Source organism: Pomacea canaliculata, linkage group LG5 (assembly GCF_003073045.1).
Source record: "Pomacea canaliculata isolate SZHN2017 linkage group LG5, ASM307304v1, whole genome shotgun sequence".
Lineage (NCBI taxonomy): Eukaryota > Metazoa > Mollusca > Gastropoda > Architaenioglossa > Ampullariidae > Pomacea > Pomacea canaliculata.
In genome coordinates, this window is record NC_037594.1 from 18,738,631 (window position 1) to 18,752,054 (window position 13,424).

Sequence of the window (13,424 nt, forward strand, 5' to 3'; positions counted from 1 at the left end):
TATGTGTATCGTATCGGATCCGTAGTAATCGGAGTTAGAAATCTTTAAACTCTGACTCATGAATGCATGTTTTTTTGTTTTTTGCTTCGCTAGAGCGCAAGACGCTAAAGTAGAGAAATTGCTGCAGCTATGCCTACCGACTGAAATCGTTTTCAGTTTCTCCTTTATCATGTTCTGTAAACTTTTACAGTACTATGTTCTGTGCTCCCCTGCAGTTGTGAAATAGAAGGGTTGGGTAAAGTGGCGGCATATATTCATTGCAGTTTTTTTTTTTGTTTGTTTGTTTGTTTTTGTTTTTGTTTTTTTTTTAGCAATGTTGTGGATAATATTGATGGTTTGAATACAATAGTTTATGTTTTAATATTTTCATGAAAGGAATCTCTCATCCATAGTCACTAAATTATGTTACTCTTTTTTAAAAATTGAATTTAAGATAGAGTTAGATACTGCTACCAAAAAGTGTGTTTTAGACCACTTTGGAAAAAATCAAAGAAAAACAGTAACATATAGTGTCATGAATTTACTTCTTTTCACATTCTGCATTCCATGTTCTATTAGAAGGATGTGTGTTCCTTGAAGCTGCTGGAAAACTTTAATCTACCTTTTATTCCGTTTTCAGAAGTTTGAATACAAAATATGAATGAAAGAGATTATGTTAGTTTTTTAGCTGTGGCAGTAAATTTGAAAACTTCTCTTCCAATTGATAACATCTTTTTCCTTTCCTGTTTGACCATCATTCTACTGTTGATTATGATACTTTTAAAGCTTATTTGCAATCATTTGGTGTTGATGATTATATATTTCCTTTTTCATATCTTGATTGATTAAAAATAGATTCTCCTGATATGTCAGGGAATAGCTGGTGAATCAGATATTTTGCAGGAATTAGGGGATACCTTTATATTTCTTAGATTTTTTTGGATGTCAGTGTTATTGGATCTGAATTTTCAGTTGCTGCTTGAGAGTTATTTGTTTAAATAATTATATCCTAAAGAAGGCTTAGTATTTAGGTAGGCTCTCCAAAGTAAGATTTTCTCTACATATTGTAGGCTTTTTTTTAAAAATGAAGAATGACTTGAATTTTTATGGAAAAGGTTGTGTGTGCCAGAATTTCTTAACATTTTTTCCAGAACTTTCTGTTCAATTATTCAAATACAAATGCAGGAATGAAGTTGCAATAGTTTCTTGCATTTATTTTTAATTTTGGGCAGCTCTGAAAAACGGATGGGTCTGCCCCAAATTTGTCAGCCCCATGATTAGTTCTTTTGTATGCTAGGTGCCTCTTAATATTGTATTCACTTGTAGGTGCCAGCAGTAGGCCAAGCAGAGTTCATCAAAGATCAAAGTGGTACACAGGGCCTGCTGCTTCTGTATTGATTTTAGCTACATGGAAGTAAGAGAGAGAGGAGGTTGAATGTCAGAGGCATGTAAAAGACAGCTGTACCTCTTGCTTTGAGCTTTAAAAAAAATCCTAGGTGGTTGTGATTGGAAAGAAAATTTGGCAGGTCATGACCTTTCCAAGAATTTGAATATTCAGAATAGATATTAGCAGAGTGAAATTATTTTGTTGTGTAAAACATGAAACCCCCTCCTCCCAATCTGTTTAGTTTTCAGAACTTGTATTTGTGCATTTAAATATTTGTTCCCTCCGTACATGTTCACCTTTAAAGTGGAGAAAACCATTTACAGCTTCGCGTGTCATTGTGTAAGGAGATTTAATTGGTACATGCTTAGACTTGTATTTACGATAAACCATGACATAAGACAGCTTTGATATATGTGACCATATTGTATGCAAATATCGCAGCATGTGAGAAGTAGAAAAGGATGATTGTGGAAATGGAATTAATACGAATTCTAAGAATATGAAGGTTTGTGGAGAATATGAGTGGTTGAGCTGGGATATATGGTTCAGAAATAAGAAACAAAGAAGGTTCTGTGAGTTGATACAGGGAAATGGAGGATTTGTACAATCTGTGATCATAAATTTAACATAGCTGAGACTGCCAGGCTACACCATGAACAATTAGGCTGAGAAGACACACCATGAATTTGTTCGAGATTGCCAAAACAAGAAGTGAACCTCACGTGACTGCCACAAAAGACCAGCTTCTTTATGGATAAAGTTCGACAAGAATCTGGAGGTTCATAACTCAGTCAATCGGTTTTATCTGGTGCAGCTTGCCATAGATACAATCATTTTTTTTCCATTGCAGTATATTTCAGAGGTGCTTGTTCCATTTGCCTGCTGATTTTTTTTCCTTCTTCCTCCTCTCGGTTGCTGTGGGAGATACTGAAATAAGTTGCATAGTATCTTGAAAATGAAGTTTTCACAACTTCCTCGTGTTCAGTCCATAGTCCCAGTGTCTGTGCACTCATGATAACGCTTTCTCCTGCTCGAAACATGACCAAAATACCAGCAGGCTAGAGGGCAGAGCCAGACAACAGCGAGCCGCCGAGACTCTGCCACTGCCAGAAGCACGTTGAGTCATCACCTCTGTTTCTTGCAATCGATAGGAGAACCTGCCCGGAGGTGTGGGTCGTCACCGTTCCGACGTAGTTGCTTTGAGCTCTTCCCTCCCCTCTCATCTCTCCCCCACCCCCACCACCTTTTGGTTGATACTTTACAAATGTAACCGTCTCTCTCCTTCGCATTCTCCACCGTTACCTCACCTCACTATGCTGCATGCACCTTGCTGGCAATGTCGCACTCTTCTGGAATGGCAGCTGTTTGTGTGCTCGTTCTGATAATGTTATGACACACATTTTAGATATGTAGAGGTTCCAGATCTGAGCTACCTCCCTGCTAAAGACGAAAATCCTGTTGTGTATGTTTTTTTAAAAAGAGACCCAGGTATTTTTCTTACTGAAATTTTCGTAGATACTTGACATCCTGACGCAAAGATAAACAATATGCAGAGGCTCTCAGTAATGAAGAAATTTCTATTCGAAGCGAGACTGACTCACCAACTGGTGGTACAGAATATTTTGTTATTAATTAAACCAGAAAATAGCATTTTCAATTAGTCGCGCTGATTAAAAAAAATTAAGTTTGTAAGTTGTTGGAACAAAACTTTCAGTGACTTTTTACCATTGTGAAATGTTTAAATAGAAAGTTACCAGAAACTCGGGTTGTGTCGGAGAGTAAGCTATGTGATACTAGAGGCAGTGACCAAGTCTATATTCAGTTTTGAAGCATTTAACCTCGCAAGAAGTAGAAAGGCAAAGCGTGAAATAAAAAAAAAAAAACAAACAAAAACCATAGCAGCGACTATCATCGGCCGTCATCGTCATTATCGTCATATTCAGCAGCAGCAGCAGCGCTGCTTATAATAATGGCCAAAGTGCGTTAAATAGTCGGAAAACACCTGGTGTGTGTGGAGGGAGGGGTTTATTTTTTCTTGTCTAGCTTATTAAGACAGACGAGAAGTCTTTGTAAGGGAGGAGAATATAAATGTGTGTAAAGCCCTTTGTTTAGTCAACGTAAACTTTTTAAGCAGCGCACATCGAGGAAGGAAGGCTGCGACAACTTCAACAACAGATGCTAGCAACACACAGCGGCACGAGCGGAGCTCTACACCAGCGAAACGTTCCACTCACGTGAAAACGTTCTCAACCACGTCAGCGTGCGCGCGCGCGCTCACACACATTCTCGAGCGCGAGTGCATGTGCGCACAGTGACGCATGTTCGTGCGCGCACGCACCTCGGCAGTGCTTTGGATGGCAGACATTATCGGCACGAACTGCGAGGTCGCCACAGACTCCTCGGGGTCACGCCGCGAAACGCACGTGTTGGAGGCTGGCGCATCAGCAAACCCTGCCGCAGTGGTGAGACAGGGAACGCAGTGCAAGCAGATGCTCAGGCGGAGCCAGAGTTTGCCAACGTTCACGGCCAGATTACCAGAATACATACCTTGCTACATGTCGTCAGGGTACAAGTCGTCCCATCCCAACTTTAAAAAGTTTTTTTCTGAGTTTAGCGTGTGTTTGAAGGGCCGACAGAAGGCGAATATTTTGAAGAGGCGCAGTCTTCTCACAAAGTTTTACTGCAGTTTGCAATTACTGCACTGAAAAACAAACACTTCTTTTAAAGGGTCTGTTATTCTGTTTAGGTTTCTTGAGAGGGCCGGTTGAAAAGTTCAAGTGCGCTGAAAAAGTCATCTTCGAAGTTTAGCCAGGTCCGCCCAACTGGAAGGCAGCTTCACCTCGCACGATTACCTGAAGACGAGGCGTTTTGCCCTTATCAACACGTGGATCTCCTCTGCGCATGCCCCGCTGTACAGGAGAGCAACTTCGGCTGGACACTTATTCATGTTAGTTGGTGCCCAGTAAGTGGCTTCATGAGAATAAGAGCAGGGAAAAAAAAAAAAAGCCAAAGCTCATTGTGCTGACGATAACGAACCATTGTGAGGGTGATTTCGCCATGCTCAGTACAAGGTTTGACAGCTGCCTCCACGATGTTTAGACTGGAGATGTTTATTAGCGAGGGCCATGTGGCCAGCATCTTTTTGTCGAAGGAGATGCATGCATTTGAAGAGGAAAACAACACTTTCGGATCTCTTGTTTCTTTAAGGGATATACACATCATCGTTCAGCGCTGCACGAATTCCAGTTCATGTCATAATTCAACCTGTGTTGCAGCGATGACTATATTCTTCGGATAAATGAAGATGACAGTATCGATGTCTAGAAGGTGATGATTTATGATTTTTTTAAAACTGTGAGCAGGTGTCCTGTGCTGTTGGATGGGGAGGAAGAAGTATGTGTGTGAATTTATCCGTGTTTTTGGTTTCATTTCAAGACCTGTAAGCAGGTTTTATATTGGGTCGACCCGATTCAAAGCTGTGTTTGATAGGGGTTTATTTTGAGCACCTTTATAGGGGTTTATTATAGGGTTTATAGGGGTTTATTTTGAACATGAGTGTAATCTGCTGAGCTCTTTCGTGAGTAGATCTTTTATGGAAGGTCGTGACGATGAGAAACAGACAATAAATGAAGCGTATACTAAACTCCACTTTTATAAATTTTGAGAGAGTGAAGAGGTGGGTAGAGAAGGATATGTTCATTACGTTCATTTTTTTTTAATAAGTTGAGAGGGCGAGGTAGAGAAGGAGACGTTCATTACGTTTATTTTTTAAAAATTTTGAGACGACGAAGAGGGTAGGAGATTATTTGGAAGGTTGTCTTAAGTCTAATACTTCTCAGCTAAAAGCAAAGACAAGGAGAAGGGATGTCTCTGGCAGCCGCCACTTTGTCTCTCGAGGACTGAACAATTTCGAGCATGATCGCCGAAAAGCCGGAGTGACATCGTCTGATTTATGGGTGATTTTGATTTATCTTTCATCGGCTTTGCTTAGACAACCGAGAAATCTTAGTGTAGAGAAGAAAGACAAAAGTGGCTAGAGATAAAGAAAATGCATCGGAACTGCAAAATATCGAACACCGAAAGCTTCTCCGCCTGTCGACTGAAAAGCGATAGTTTTGAATTTTTAAAAAAAAAATTTTTATCAATCGAACCAGACAATCGCGGGCCGAAGCCAGATGCAGACTTTTCGTTTCTCAAAAGTGCATGCGTCCTGAAAAACTCCTGACCCAGAAGGAATCCAATATAAGAAATGTGTGACAGAGGATAGGTTTTCAATGAGCCGATTAGCGTACACTGCCAGTCTGCAAACATCGATAAACAGTTGGTACACATGTTTGTTCACTTGACGTACCCGTTTTTGGATAGATAATGCAAGCAGTGTTTCGGATACCTGTTGTGTTTACACGAAGCAAAGATGATAGGCAGATCAATAAACCTGGCCGCGTCCTATCCAGCAAGACATTCCGAGAAGAAAAAGTGCCTGCGGAAAATTAGCTTCGTTGTCATGAAGGAGAGAGTAGTGTAGCAATAAGATTACCTACAGATGTGCGGGTGATCGTGTGGTAGTCTAGAATGCCGCAGCATTGTATATGGAAAAAGCGAATCCTCATTTTGCTTACTTCGGGCTTAGTACAAGGGTTGTTTTTTTTTTAACTCTCGAAACCGCTTTAACGTGACCGTACTCTGCTATGTGTACTTAAGATCTTGTGGTATCCAGGACGCTACCGATGTGAATGGGTTTGTTTGCTAGTTACTAGCTGTATGACTTTGCTGTCTTCCCTTCTCGCCCAACCTGGCGCAACGGTTAGCGCCTGTCACCAATACAGTGAAGGTTGGCTGCCCAGAGTTCATTTCTCGTCTCGGGCACGCTGTTCTTTCTCTGCACGTGGCATCAGTTTACAGGGCTGGCTGCCTTGCCGAGATATAGCCATAGTTGCTAGCACGGCGTAAAACACCAACCCCCTCCCACCCTCTTCTCGCCCAACCCCCTCCTTTCCACTCCACTCGATCTAGATGTTCGTCCTTCAAGTAGTATGTTTCCTTAGACCTTATTGTCTTGTGCAGGTTGTTCTACTATACCTTCATGTATTATAAATGAATTTAAATAATTCTGTTATCTTCAGCAGGATAATATTGTTTTGAAGGGGAGGCTGACAAACAGAAGCAGAACTTTCCCTCTCTCCACTTTCCAAAATTTCGCTCTTTAAGCGTTTGGAACGGGGGTGGGTGTTCGGTGTGGTAGTGATTTTGATGTAACAAAAGCACCGGCCGTGTAGCTATTCATAGAACTTTAATGCGTCCCTGGCTATTCTGTGCACGTTTTCATGGTGGACGCCAGTTTTGGTGGAACGTGCGAGCATATTGATCTGAAGGATGACCGGGCTGACTACTACTCCCTCCTCTTCACCACGGTGTCCGCCGGCTGCTTGCAGGAAAGTTGGGAAAGAGAAAAGCTCGGCCTGACTGCCTCATCGGTTGGGCATCTAGCAAAACGGCCTTCAGTACCGGTGGTCTTTAAAAATGGAGAAAAAAGATGCCGGGAAATGGTCCCATGAGGTTTACAGTTGGCGGATGTTAAATTCACATTATTATGTTCACTAAAACACAAGTCTTTTTTAAAATGACGCCTTTCTGTTGCCGAATTACAAATATAACCTTACCAGGTGTATGAATATAGTGCAGTCAAAGTAAAATAAAAATGTATTGAAAGTAGAGTAATACGTAGAACTCAAATATAACTTTTGTTGAGCGTTGGCGAAGCTGCGATAGTGCGGTGATAAGAGCGGACTTTTTCTGAACAGTTTGTTTCCTAACTTGACAGGTTGACAGTTCGGCATCGGGAACACGACCTGTTGAGTGGAGGGAGAAATATAAATCTTGTGGAGGTGGAAACAGCTTCATCCTTGTCTGTCTGCTTTTTTAGGATACTTTCTCAGATTATGACTTTGTCCAAATCCCCTCTGCGTTTTAGAGGCATGAAATTTATTCTGCGTAGTATTTTGGAACTACTGGTAACGTTAACAGCGGAGAAATGATAAACATGCTTCGCGAAGATGTATACCAACCATAGTGTGTGATCGAATCAAAGGCATATTCTTACGAAGTTGGTGAGGATAGGACAAAGATGGTATGGATTTCACCAAGTTTGAACCGCCACCCGTCCGTCCATCATTCGCCCGCCGCACACACACACTCTGCTTTATTTATCTTTGTAAATTAAACAACGTTTAATCCTAAATTTTGAGGAGGGCGAAGGCTATTTTTAAATAAAAAATTTGGTGTTTTTGAGATGTCTTCAAAATTAAAAACCACAACTGTAGACATGCAAAATGAAGAAAACTTGTCTAGTTTCTAATTTAATATGAGCTTGCACTTTATTTGTTACTGCAGTGTTATTAATTCTGTACACACATAGCACATTCACATTTAACATTTTCTGGGTAGTGATTTTTAACCGGAAACCGTTTTATGGAGAAGAAGCGACGTGTGAAAGACGTCGATGTTTGGGAGCGCAGCGATGACTTGCATCCGACGTTGAGAGCTTGGCGACGAATGAGCAGCGATAGAGGACAAGACAACAAAGAGCGTGTGGCCTACAGGAGGACCAGACGCTGTCCACTGTTATCTGGCTTTTTCGGATTAGAACTGCACCATCGATACGGAATCTGGGTCGACACCGCTGCCAGACCGTCGTCGCTGAAGTGTTGACCATTAGGATGAATGTTGACCATCCCACAGAAGGATGCTTCAAGAGGCACAATGGAGCCGTGGCGTCCGTGAGGGGGTAGTGTGGGAAAGGTGTCTTACTTCTGAAGAGTGGCAGCCGGCATAACGGTTTAGTTTACTGTGCTAATAATAGCGCGCAGCAGCATAACCGCACGCAGATGAATGCATACCTGGTGATGAGACACTTGGGTGGTGGAACAGCTGGGTGAGGCGGTAGACAGCACTCTCATCATTTGTCACTCTCCTTTTCGCTCGATCGTTCCATCGCTGCTGACGTTGTAGACGTGGGTTAGCCAGGGATTCAGAGGATCTATGGTATCTACAGGATGTAGGTAAGTGGTTTATCAGTAGGTGATACATTATATGTAGGTGATGCATTTTACTCGACGGACAGGTCAGTTTTCTGTCCCATGTACCCTTTTCTGGTTGGTTCATTATTTCCGGAAGAGCGCATCGAAATTAAAATCAGTTGATTTTGTGTGTGTGGTACGAGTACCTCTGCGCGAATGGTTCGAGCTCATAGATTGCAAGCTCGGTTAGTATTCTTCGGTGACGCTGATTCTGAGCATAACACTCTTTGTCTCTCCTCATCATTGCTCCTCTTCCTACTGCCTCAGCAATGACTCACACAGCTTGTTGATAAAAATTGCTTTGTACCGTTTACCGAGAACAACATGACTGATAGCGGGAAGAACAGCTAAAGCAAAATTACATGACCTGCTAGCAGATGTCTGCTGTCAGACTTACTCGCCTTATTTCGTGTAATAACATTTAAAAAAAGTCTTCCATGACTAATCGTAAGTATTCATTTGTTTGGCTTAGACAGGGCGGGTTTTATTTATTATTTTTATTCTAGACTTTACAGAGGCATTGATGGGTGCAGAATAAACTCAGTAGGTGCTTGATTTTTTTATCGGGCTGTTCCCACATTTGTCTCTTATATTTGTGACCATAAGTCTGCACTGTGGCTAGGAAAGGGGCACCGCGAGCAGTCTGAGAAACAGGGCAGGCTCGGTACAAACACAAGCAGACAAATTCTCTGGCATCGTCGTTTTCAATTCAGCCTTGATGCTTTGTGCAAGTAACAGCACCAAGTGAGGGGAATGCTTGTTGATAGAAAGATTGAAGAGACTTTCAGTATAGGTTACAGTGTTATTTAATTACATAAGCCATGGCGTTAATTCTGATCGCTGGTCCTGAGATTCCTTTATTGTATAATAAAGAACATTAATAATAATAATATCTCAGCTTTATGGACATAGCTGAGGGCATTGTTTTTGAAGTCCTTCGCTAACCAGCATTCTCCGCGCGCCTTCGTACCCTCATAACCAGGAGAAAAACAAACAAAACAGAAAATCAAGGAACGAAAGAATCAACGAACTAACGAATGCAGTTTTGTACAGTTCATACAGTCACATGACACACATACACTTAAATAAAAATAAAGATCTAATAATATTCGTCCGTTACCAGGTGATTGAAGAAGGGTGGATGATGTACATGTCGGATTGGTTAGTTACTATGTTGATGCTGTGTCTTCTCTGTGGAGCTTGCTGCCAGCTGTCACTAGAACCCAGAAAGAACAGGAGACCTTGAGATGGAATGGTGCAGTTGATACCTGAAGGGTGCTAGGCACATCTATAGTGGATGGACAGGGTGTGGCGTTTGGTGGAATTAATTTTACTTTCCCCAGTTTTTCTGTGAGGTTACATGCACTTGGTTTTTGGCTTGCTATATGCTGCCTATTGTTCTTCTGTCACCTCGGCGACAGCTCAACAGAAGTAGTATACAGAGGCTATAAATAAAATGTGGCTGTTGAGTTTTCTAAAAACCTTTTAGGAGCCGCGCAACTGGCGCACGAATTGTCTCTCATTGAACATTTCTGTCTTTGAAACCTCTACGACAGGGTGGGGAACCTCCGGGCAGTGAAATCGTTTGATCCGACCCACCAAGGCAATCGCTTATTCCAGTAAATCAATAAGCTTTTTTTATTGGAAAAGAAATGTATGTGTAGTGAATGGCAACAACGACAATAGCAGCGTAAATTGTGAGAGACAAGCAAGAGACGTTCATAACGGGATAGACAGGATATACACGAGTACATGACAGGACAGACACGTACAGGCTGACCAAACAGAGCAGGGTTAGGTTAAAAAAGTAGGTGATTTTGTAGGGTCTCTAAATGATGTTATGAATATCCAAAATGAAACTTGTTTGGAAAAAAGCTCACAGCCTCAGACAGTTCTTCTGACCACCTCAGCGTCCATCACCTTGCGAGATACCTTAAAGAACAGTCTTCGACAGAATGTCGTGCCGGTCACGGGGCCGAACCAGACCAGCTTACGTCCCTTGGATGTAGAGTAGTGGTTCCTGGGGTCCTGTGAGTGTGGCTTCCATGTTTCGCACAAAGTCTTGTAATCTGCACTGAGCTTGTTAACTCGAATGTCGACACTGACGAATCCATACAGTAGCACTGTGTGCACGAGCAGGTCGCTCGAAGTACGAGTCTGTGTCAGAGGCATGCGATCATCAAGTCGACAGTGAGTCGAACACTGTGGGTGTAAACTGTCACGATTAGAACTCCCTCTGGCGACTGGGGAGCAGACTACTACTGCGGATGGTGTGTTCATCTCATTAAGAGAAAGGCACGGGTCGACTTAAGAAGTAAGTCCCAGTAAAGGCTTCTTTCATTTCGGACTGTTGCATCATTCAGGAAAATTTCGTAAAGATCCCACAGGGACCGAAGGACATGTCGAGAAACCGGAGCAGAAGCACTTCCCCTCCCTCTCTCCCTCCCTGGGGAGTTGATCATGATAAATTTTGATTGATCGCACTGGCACGGTCGGCTGTAGCATCTGCCACTTAAGCAGTCTGTTGCCCGGCTTCCGGCTCTTCTGTTGTATTATAGTGGCTTCTTTCTTTTTTTTCGAGTGAGGGTCCGTTTGGGGGAGAATCGCTGCAAGCATCAGCGATCATCGTCCCACCAAAACATCTAGCGCCCACGCAGGGCTAATATTTGCGGTGATCGCGTAACAGGTGGAGAGGTAAACTGACGATTACCCTGCGGAGTCTCGGGTACCGCTGTCCCAGCCTGTCTTTCCTCTCGTACTAGGGAGGGATGTGGTGGGGGAGGCAACAACCAGCAGGGGTTGCTGCTGTAGACTGCAGGAGGGGAGGCTGTACAGGATTATGTCGAGTTAACAAAAGAAAATCGGTACGATAGTGGCACTGGAAGGAGAGCCGAGTGATTAGAGCAGCGCAGTCCCAGGCCGGAGGCGGATACACGAGTGGCGCAGCGGATGTTTTCTCAGTGAATCAAGCTGACCGTAGCAGTGGGGTAGGGAAGTAAACGAAACGAGAGAAAGGAGATAGGTACAACTCTTACGGAAAAGAACTACCCCTTCTCCTTAACCCCCCCCCCCCAAAAAAAAACAAAACAAAAAAAAACAACAAAAAACAAAACAAAAACCAACAAAACAAAACAAACAAATCAAAACAAAATTTAAAACAGAAACAAAATAGCATCCCCCCTCCAGATACTCGTCACAAGATAGGGGCGGTTTCAAACACTTCACTCGTCAGTGATCAAAAAGTATAGGGACAACTTTTGTTGGTTTTTTAAAATTACAAATTGGCGCAGAAGGAAGATATTGCCGACTGCTCGTAAAAAATCCTCAACTTCGTAGCTACCCTCGAAGTCTCTTGACCTTGAATACTGCACTGCCTTCCCTTCCAGCTCTGGTTTCCGACGAACACCCAACCACCTCTCAGCCCTCACAAAACGCGCCCTGTGCATGCAGGCACACACGCACCTTATATGTCCCTTCATTAGCGATGGTTGCAATTGTTTGTCGGGTAAAATCAGCATCGAATGCACTACGAGTCTTGTACCGATTTTCATTTGCTGACTCAGCATAATAGCGTACCTACCCCTCCATCCGTCACCTCCAGCCCCGCGCCCATCAGATGGAAGTCGATGACGCTGCGGGAACGTTGGCGTGCGTGGATGTCGCAACTCACAGATCGTATAGCAAGGTGCTGCGCGTCACGGAGTCCTGACTTCAAGTTCTAACGATCGGTCGCCCAGGTCGTCAGAACAGCGACGGCTTCGGGTTCTCTGAAGATTGTTTGGTTTGAATAGTTATATCAGATGAGGCCATCCTGTCTATGGTGGGATTGTAAATCGAGTTATAAATTGTGGTGCATGGATGGGTGAAGTATGTGTGTTCTACACTGAGCGTTGAGGCGTTGCGATGGCAAAGCAGCCGGATCAGTTAACGGGTGCCACGTGCCAAAAAGGAACAGCGTGCCCCAGGCAAGATCTCAATCCAGGATGGCAGATCCTGAATGTTATAAACCGGGGATAGAACTTGTCTTTGAAAAGACACTGAAGATGAAGAAAGGGCAAGGGTGTAGTTTTGTGTCCTTGTCACAGTCCATAGTATTTTATTGTATGAGACTATCCCTCCCCACAAACACGCGCACACGCAGCGTAGGACCGTATTTTATTACAAGATAGTTTCCATCCATACACATACAGATTTTTATTGCCTCAAACATTTTGACTATATTCCCCCAGAGAGAGAGGACAGAAAAATGACTTGAAGAAGAAAAAAGGGAAGAAAAGAAACAATTTTTAGCCGGTATAAGGCTAAGGATCAGGAGACGGCGAGAAACACCGAGGGGGTCTTGGTGTGCTGCAGCAGTAACCCGCGTTTTGGCCCGAGTAAGACCGGGATTTTCACAGGGAGTGCCAGTCTCTGAGCTCGACAAGAGATTAGTGTCCAGGCGCCCTGTGCCGCCTCCCTTTCCTCGCTTTGTGCAGTCTGCCGCTTGCTGTTAGCTTCCTGCACTTTCCTCGGGGCCTGGCTGCGCGGCTGCCGGAGAGCTGCATGAAGTCGGCCTGCATTGTTTGTCTGGCGCTTCTCTCGGGTCTCGCGGTGTGTACACGGGTGGCTGGTGGCTGTTGATAATCAGGATGTTAAACACTTACCATTTTTGTTCTTGACGCATGTGGTGTGTTTTTTTCCCTTATTTTTATTTTGTTTTGGTTGTGAAGAACTGGTAATGGTCTTTTGGATATTTTTAACTTTTCTTGATCAAAGTCCGGAACCCGTTCAGACTAAGCATGATAAACTGAATTAGACAGTTCCTTCTTTTTTTTTTTTTAAACAAAGAATATTTTCTGACTCTTCGCGGTATTTATTAAAGGGTAGAAGCTGAAGAGCTTCGGTTTTGTCAGTTTGTCTGCGATAACTTGGGGGAAAATACCTGCCTTTGACAACTGTAGGGTCATTGCAGAGTTTTCTACCTTCAGGGGAGAACTAAGGTT

General features: G+C 43.1%; 1 protein-coding gene across 8 annotated transcripts in view; it reads left to right on the forward strand.

The window, feature by feature from the left end:
• LOC112563631 overlaps positions 1 to 13,424 on the forward strand; it is a 39,594-nt gene that overhangs the window by 250 nt on the left and 25,920 nt on the right. For 3 of the 8 annotated variants that reach the window (XM_025237801.1, XM_025237807.1, XM_025237803.1), the window contains exon 2: positions 4,113 to 4,693. The exons of 4 other annotated variants lie outside the window; for them this stretch is intronic. The gene's annotated coding sequence lies outside the window, so the exon portion shown is untranslated. Of the gene's footprint in view, positions 1 to 3,713; positions 3,933 to 4,112; positions 4,694 to 13,424 lie in introns of those variants that run through there. One more of the 8 variants, XM_025237804.1, reaches the window with a different exon arrangement.